Source organism: Ziziphus jujuba, chromosome 2 (assembly GCF_031755915.1).
Source record: "Ziziphus jujuba cultivar Dongzao chromosome 2, ASM3175591v1".
Lineage (NCBI taxonomy): Eukaryota > Viridiplantae > Streptophyta > Magnoliopsida > Rosales > Rhamnaceae > Ziziphus > Ziziphus jujuba.
In genome coordinates, this window is record NC_083380.1 from 27,102,874 (window position 1) to 27,111,620 (window position 8,747).

The window sequence follows — 8,747 nt, forward strand, 5'->3', positions numbered from 1 at the left end:
ATGAGGTATGGAAGGGAAGACAACCCTCCTACAAATATTTACGAGTGTGGGGGTGTCTAGCTAAAGTAGTAGTACCTACACCTAAGAAGGTGAAGATAGGTCCCAAAACTGTTGATTGCATCTTCATAGGATATGCACAGAATAGTAATGCATATCGGTTTCTCGTGTATAGGTCACAAATTTCTGATATACACAAGAACACAATAATGGAATCGAGAAATGCATCATTTTTCGAACACATTTTTCCATATAAAGTGGAAGAAGGACCGAGTACGTCTAAAAGAACTTATGATACTATTTATGATGATAATCATGATAGTGATCAAGAACAAGAAACTGAAGTTGAGCTTAGACGTAGCAAGAGAGTAAGAACTGAAAATTCCTACGGTCCGGATTTTCTTACTTATATGCTAGAAAGTGAACCTCAAAGCTTCCAAGAGGCCATAAATTCTCCTGAAGGGAATTTATGGAAAGAAGCGGTTAAAAGTGAAATTGATTCCATCCTGCAGAATCACACTTGGGAGTTGGTAGATCTTCCTCCAGGTTGTAAACCTTTGGGTTACAAATGGATTTTTAAAAGAAAGATGAAAGCAGATGGAACAATAGATAAATACAAGGCAAGGCTTGTAATTAAGGGATACAAGCAAAAGGAAGGCCTTGATTATTTTGACACTTATTCTCCAGTAACGAGGATAAATTCCATAAGGATGGTACTGGCAATCGCAGCATTGCGGGAGCTTGTAGTACATCAAATGGATGTGAAAACAGCCTTTCTGAATGGAGATCTAGAGGAAGAGATCTACATGGAGCAACCTGAGGGTTTTACTGCTCCAGGACAAGAAAGGAAAGTTTGTAGATTGGTAAAGTCCTTATATGGACTTAAACAAGCTCCAAAGCAATGGCATCAAAAATTTGATAATGCCATGCTAAAAGATGGGTTCAAAATAAATGAATGTGACAAGTGTATCTATGTAAAAGATACAGAGAATGGATATGTTATTCTATGTTTGTATGTAGATGACATACTCATAGTAGGTAGTGACGACAATATGGTCCGAACTACAAAAGCCATGTTAAATTCTAAATTTGACATGAAAGATATGGGGCTTGCAGATGTGATTTTAGGTATGAAAATCACGAGAACTTCGAATGGAATCATTCTTAGTCAAACTCATTATGTAGATAAAATACTGGCTAAGTTTAGTAATGATGATACTAGTATAGCCAGAACACCCATAGATATGACTTTACACTTATCCAAAAATAAAGGAGAAGGTGTATCTCAAGTGGAATATGCTAGGGTGATTGGAAGTCTGATGTACTTGATGAGTTGTACCAGACCAGACTTAGCCTACGCAATAAGTAGACTAAGTAGATACACGAGTAATCCAAATGAAGATCATTGGAAAGGGATCGTTAGAGTACTACGATATCTACGATATACTCGTGAATACGGACTGCACTATACAAGATATCCTGCTGTATTAGAAGGATACAGTGATGCAAATTGGATATCAGATATAAAGGATTCAAAATCCACTAGTGGCTATGTATTCACATTAGCAGGTGCAGCTGTGACATGGAAGTCCTCGAAACAAACTGTGATAGCTCGATCCACTATGGAATCCGAGTTTATTGCTCTGGATAAATGTGGTGAAGAGGCAGAATGGCTACGCCAATTTTTAGAGGACATTCCGAGGTGGCCTAAACCTGTGCCAGCAATAAGTTTACATTGTGATAGTCAATCTGCGATTGGCAGGGCACAGAATATTATGTATAATGGAAAGTCTAGACACATTCGTCGTAGACACAATTCCATTAGACAATTAATCTCAACTGGAGTTATCTCAATTGACTATGTAAAGTCAAAAGATAACATTGCGGATCCGCTAACCAAAGGGTTAAATAGAGAACTAGTTGAGAAGTCATCGAGGGGAATGGGATTGAAGCCCGTGAATAAAGTCAATACGATGGAAACCCAACCTAGTTGACTGGAGATCCCAAGATCTAGGTTCAATGGGACAACTCAATTGTAAAGACTAGTATGGATCACTGGGGGGGGGGTTAATCCTCTGCCCATTCCTATGATGAAACAGTGATAAAAAGAGGTTAAGCATAAAAGTATGCTTTTAATGATTCCTATAAGCGTGTGTTTAGTAATCTATGCATAGGTATGCTGATTATAAAAGAAATAGGAATCACCTATGTGAGAGAGAAGAGTGGCCGCTTTAAAGGAGAATTGTTTAGGGCACAATTCTTTAGAAACTCTCGCAGAACCAGGAAGGTGTTCAGGGCCAAAATGAACACAATAGTGAGAACTGAAGTGTATCAGGAAGGAATCATGTGTGGGCTATGTTGTCATTTACACAAAAGACGAAATGGTTCAAAGATATCGCTTCTACCATAAGTCAGTAAAGAAAATGTAATCTCTCAAGGGAAGGTTCAAAGAGTAACATCTACCTATCCTATGCAGGTTCCGACTGTAGAGCTTTACCACTAGAGTCATGTTTGTATTTTTAAATCAAATCATTCATGTGGGGGATTGTTAGAGTTGGACCTAGGCCCACTAGTGTGAATGATATGGGTTTTGGTTGTTGAGTTTTGAAATAATATTTTTATTTATTTATTTAAATAAAATAATCTTTTGATATAGTGGGAGAGAGTTTTACGGGTGAAAAACTCTTAATAGAGGTTGAAGGTTGCACGTACTGCAACGTTCTTTTTTTTAACTTTATTTTTTGGAGAAAAAAAAAAGAAAAAAAAATAGAAAAGAAACGGTGGTAAAGTGAAGATACACATAGAGTTCGAAGAGAAAAGCTTCAGAGGTGTTGTATCTGAAAGTTTTTGCAGCCGTTGTATCCTGGGAGACGTTCGCTACAAAACTCCTGCACCGGTGGGCTTAAAACGTCTTAAGGACACTGTGGTATCACACAGGCCTCGGTCAACCTTTGTAGAAAGTAGATCAATTTCAAAGACCTACAGGTTCTAAAATGCTGTATTGATTTTGTATTTATTTTTATTTATTTTGTATTAAATTGTCCACATATATTTACATATATTCATCCATGAAATTATCCCAACAAAACATAGAAGCCGTCCACAGCCAAATCAACCCCAGTGACAAACTCCGACTCATCAGAAGCCAAAAACGCCACCGTTTCAGCCACGTGCTTCTCCTTCAACACCCCTTTCAACTTCGACCTTGACTCCACCAACTTCTCCACTTCCGCCGTTTCCACTCCCAAGCACCCACACATCAAAGGCGTCCCCGGCGACACGCTGTTCACTCTTATCCCATCGCCGGAGAGCTGCATGCTTGCCGACCTCATGAGCCCCAGCACGGCGTGCTTCGACATCACGTAGTCAGTGCCGTAATCGAAACCGCGAGTAGCCAACACGCTCGCCGTGCATATAATGCTCCCCGTCACTCCACCTTCCTTCATGGCACGGGCCGCGTGCTTCACATACGCAGCCATTCCGCCGGTGTTTACGGCGAAGAGCTTGTCGAACGCCGAGAAGTCGAAGTCCAAGACGGTGTGGCTGCCGGAGGTGAAAATGCCGGCATTGCTGAACATTACGTCGAGGCGCCGTACATGGAAACTGTGGATTCGACTAGAGACTTGACTTGGTCTTCGTCGGTTACGTCGCAGTGAATGTAGGTGCAGCGATCGGAACCAATCGATGCGGCGACGTTTTGACCCATTTTGTCTTGGATGTCGGCGATAACTACCGAACGTGCTCCGTGGTTGATGAAATTACGCGCCGTTGCTTCGCCGATGCCGCTGGCACCACCTGTGACTATTGCCACTTTTCCGTCGAGCTTGTTCTTCATTTGAATATCTGTCATTTTTTTTGGATGGATTTTAATTTGTTTAAAGTCATTATGGATGTAACTGCCTTTTGTATCGTACACCTAATCATTGATAGATATTTTTTTTTCTTTTTTATTTTGATTTTTTTTTTCCTTTGTGGATGATAAATTTTTTTAAAAATATATATTAGAAACGCATATAATTATTTTTAATTAAAAACTATGTAACTGCATGCTTCTTTTCTCCTTTCTCTGCTGCCCTCTCTACTGTCCAGCACTTTCAGGTTCCTTTTCTGCCCGCCTACTCTAACACTTTTAGGTTCTTTTTCTTCCTCTCTCATTCTGTATTTTTCGATATATAATATGCTTAGCTATGTTTTGTGTAAATGCTGCTTAAATCTATAATATTCTTACAAACTATGAACGCAGAAAATTAATTTTGTGGTTTTGTGGTTTTTAAGAGGATACAGGGGCAAGGCTCTTTAAGAAAAAAAATATTATATACATATATAATATCAATTAAAAATATTTGACAAGTAAAATTGTTAATCTGTTTGCTTACATAATTAATATATAGAAAGACTGCATGCTTCTTTTCTTCCTTCCCCCCTCCCCCCCCCCCCCTTTTTTTTTTCTTTTTGTTTCACCTAAAATTATGAAAAAAACAAGAAGTCCTATCATTCATTTGTAATAGTAGAACACCTATAGACATCTTAAACCATTTCGTCCATACACATCAATTAATGTGGATTGTCCCATTTTTTTTTTCGGGGCGCTCAAAATATCAAATCGGTGGAATTGATGAAAATTTTTTTGAGCACGAGTAATTGGTACTTTATGGATTTGAAAACAGGACTCATGTTCATTATCTAACACTGGTTTGTGATTGTCATTTGCACAGCCTCAATGTTAACATCTAGTATAAATGAAAGTGCTTGGCAACAAAAGTGTCTTTGTGATGGTTATATGAAACTACAGATATCTCATTCAAAAAGAAATCCAAATAGAAAATATTGGAAATGAAATTAGTGGATCAATGATTTATTAACTATTTGAATGTTATGTAAGATGGTAAATATTGTGGAAAGTTTGTATGGGATGATGAAATATATCGTATTTGACAGAAACATGAACAATATAGAGATAGAAATGTTGATTAATAAAATGGCTAGTCTAAACAATAATGTAAGGAAATTAAATTCCAATATGAAGGGTCTACTTAAAATTGCTAAAGAAGAGGAGCATCATGGAAAAAGCGATTATAACTGGAGATTATTAACTATCATTGTTATAGCTCAAATATCAATTTGTTATTTTTACAAGAATATGTAGATTTATTAGAAATGAAATGTAATGACTTGCACTTAAAAGTATGTTTGACAATTATTAGAGTCTATATGACAATTATTAGAAGACGATGAAGTAAATGATGTCATCTTATATTAATTGATATAGAAGATAGATTTCCATTTTAGCAACATGTTAAGCATAGTAGACTTAAGCAATCCATTATTTTCTTCATTTCCCATAAAAATAAAATAAAAAAAGAAATCCATTTTATATTTTATATTTATTTTATTTATTAAGTAGATCCCATTTGCAATCTACTAAGAGAAAGATAAAATAAACCAACATATATGAACAAAGAGCAAGAAGCATTCATGAGTCAGTAAATACCACCATGTATTAAAAGTTCAACAATATGATGTCATGCGTGAAATCTAATTCCTCAAGGTATTTGGCTGATAAACTACACTAATATTTTAGTATATATAAAGTACAAGTCGACAATGAAGATAGAAATATAATGGCATTCCACACTTCAGCCTTACAATCTGAAGCCTCTATATTATGACCAAACTTAACAATCGGTCACACAGCCTTCAACACGTCATTATCTCCATATAATTACCAGTAAAGAAGGGAGCAAAATTGCAAACAGAGGTGAATTCAACTCCTGGCTTTCAGGGCATTCACGATATGGCACCTATGATCTTTTAGCACCATGTAAATTTGATCCTAAAAAAAATAACAATACTAGGATTCGAACTTATGAAAAATTAATAAAAGGTTTATGTGCAGTCATATATATTGAGTATAAGAAATTACAAGCATGAGAAGTTAAATCATCATCTTCACTTGACCAATAGGAATTGATATCTTGATCATACATTGTGGATCTATATAATAAAAAATTATTATATACATATAAAAAAAAAAAAATATATATATATATATATATATTAATAATACTAATAAAAGTCTTCAATAATAATAATACTAATAAACATGATCTTTTTTATGTAATATATATTTCAAAGAGAGAATATCATATAAATTAACAATTGATTAAATTTATCTTTCTTGCAACAGAGGACAATTCCTTTTATAGTGTTCTTGTCCACGAAGTCCACATCCTTGACAAAGTCGTGATTTTGAAATTGACATCTCTTTTGGAGTTTTAAATCTTTTTTTCACATCCTTTTGATCTCACATGTGATGGATTATTAGTATTTGGAAAATCTTTTGTACTTCTTTTGCTATTTGTTTCTGGCATTAAAATTCCATCATCGTTCATTTCCTTAATTTTACCACATAGATTCAATCTCATTCAAAAGGAATTTGGTACCCTTAACTGTGAGAGATGCATCATCAACTAAAGTAGAACAAGGTCGAGATAAACTTGCATGCCTAGTCACCAATGACATATCGTGTTGGTCATTCATTTTTTTTACCATTGTTATCCCACATTTCACCAATTTTTGCCCTTTTTGTCCATCTCCTAAGAATGTATTAGCTTGACAAAAACATGACTTGTTTAATTCGAAAGTACACTAATATATGTCTACATGGAATTCCATTAAAGTCAAATAACCTACAATTGCATGACACAAAATCTGAAAGCTTGTTATATTTAAGTTGTCTACTTCTTGATGAACAACTTCCACCAGCCTTTTGCACAGTATAAAGCATAAACTCATCATCCTCAAATGTGCAACGTAAGAAATACACAGAACTTTCAAATAACTTATCTTGAAAAATTATAAAATTTCTCTTTGTGTATATTTTCACCATTTGTATCTCCATTGGGTACATAGTTTTTAACTTTGGTTGCTCATTCACATCAATATGATTTGCAACTAACTCATCATGTCTTTGATGATTAACAACTCTATTAAAGCATACAATAAAGTCCATCAATGAATTTTTGTTTTAGATGTACTTTTTGAAAAATGCATGTGAACTTTCTACTCTTTGACTGCTCAACATCCCTACATTGAAGATACGATTAAAATAAATAGGAACCCACTTGTTATGGATTTCATACATTTGGCACAACCATGTATTATCATCCACATCAATATTCTTCAACAACTCAGCCCAACTAGTTTCAAACTCTTCAATAGTCTCAGAGTCAAAAATGATATTTTTGAACCAATGATAGTTATCCCGATAAACTATTGCATTCATCTTCTTTAAAAATTTATTCAAAATATGTCAGATACAGTATCGATGACAAGTTGATGGAAGAACTTGAGAAATAGCCCTAGTCATTGCAGGATCTTGATCCGTAATAATCACATGAGGTGCACCCCTTGACATTGCATCCGACAATTGATTGAATAACCAAATAAAAGATTCGGTTTTTTCACCACTCAACAAAGCACATCCAAAAATGACAGTTTAACCATGATGGTTTACTCTTGCCAATTGAGCAAATATCATATCGTATTTATTCGTGTTATAAGTTGTGTCAAACACTACTACATCACCAAAGAAATGATACGATCTCCTTGCAAAAGGATCTACTCAGAAGCGTCTAACAAGCCTTCATTTTCATCGAGTTCAAACTTAAAGTAAAAGGCTGGGTTTTTTTCTTCCTCGGAAGAAAAAAATTCAATTAACAATTTTGTATCATTATCTTTTTTATCGTCTCTCACCCTCTATCAATAGTTTCTTAAATCTTTCTCAATACATCCGATATTTTGAGAACCACAAGCTTTTATTTCCAGCACCATTATTTGTTAACACATTGAAATATTTGTTTCTGATAACTGTTGGCTCAATTCTTTCAATATATCTAAGCAGCATTTACACAGATAAGAGGGAGATTTCCATGTGGTACTGCAATTCAATATATTTCCATAAGCAGTATTTTCAATATATTTACTGCAATTTCAATATAGCATTTACACTTATTCTTTCTTCTTACAAACTTACTTCTCTACGTTTATATATTGTAAGCATATTACAGATCTAAGCAGTACTTACATAGAACATAGCTAAGCATATTACAGATCAAAAAAAATTCTAAGCGGATCGAAAAATGCAGAGTGAGAGGGGAAGAGAAGGAATCTGAAAGTGCTAGAGTTGTTGGGCGACAGAGAAGGAACCTGAAAGTAGATGAGCTGGTTTAGGGATTTAGGAAAGAAAGGAAGAGAGGAATATGCTAGAGCTGGAGCTGGGCAGCAGAGAAAGAAGGAACATTGAGCTGTTCCCCCCCCTCTCCTGGAAAATGGGTGCCAACGCACCGTTTCATTAAAACATAGAAATGGACGTGTTTTTTTTTTTTCCCCCTTGAAAATGCGTAAGTTGGGCAACAGAGAAAGAAGGAACCTGGAGCTGGTTTTTTTTTTTTTTTTTTTTCCTCGAAAATGGGTGCCAATGCACCGCTTCATTAAAACATAGAAATGGACGTGTTTTTTTTTTTTTTCCCCAAAAAATGGGTGAGTTGGGCAGCAGAGAGGGCAACAAAGAAAAAATGAACCTGAAGGTGATTTTTTTTTTCCCCCTCGAAAATGGGTGCCAACGCACCGCTTCATTAAAACATAGAAATTGACGTGTTTTGTTTTGTTTTTATGGGTGAGCTGGGCAACAGAGAAAGAAGGAACCTAGAGCTTTTTTTTTTTTTCCCCTCGAAAATGGGTGAACTGGA

At 35.5% G+C, this 8,747-nt stretch overlaps 1 pseudogene; it reads right to left on the minus strand.

Annotated features, from left to right (window-relative positions):
* Positions 1-3,071: 3,071 nt before the first annotated feature.
* LOC125422674 ((+)-cis,cis-nepetalactol synthase NEPS3-like) lies at positions 3,072-7,903 on the minus strand (annotated as a pseudogene).
* Positions 7,904-8,747: the final 844 nt, after the last annotated feature.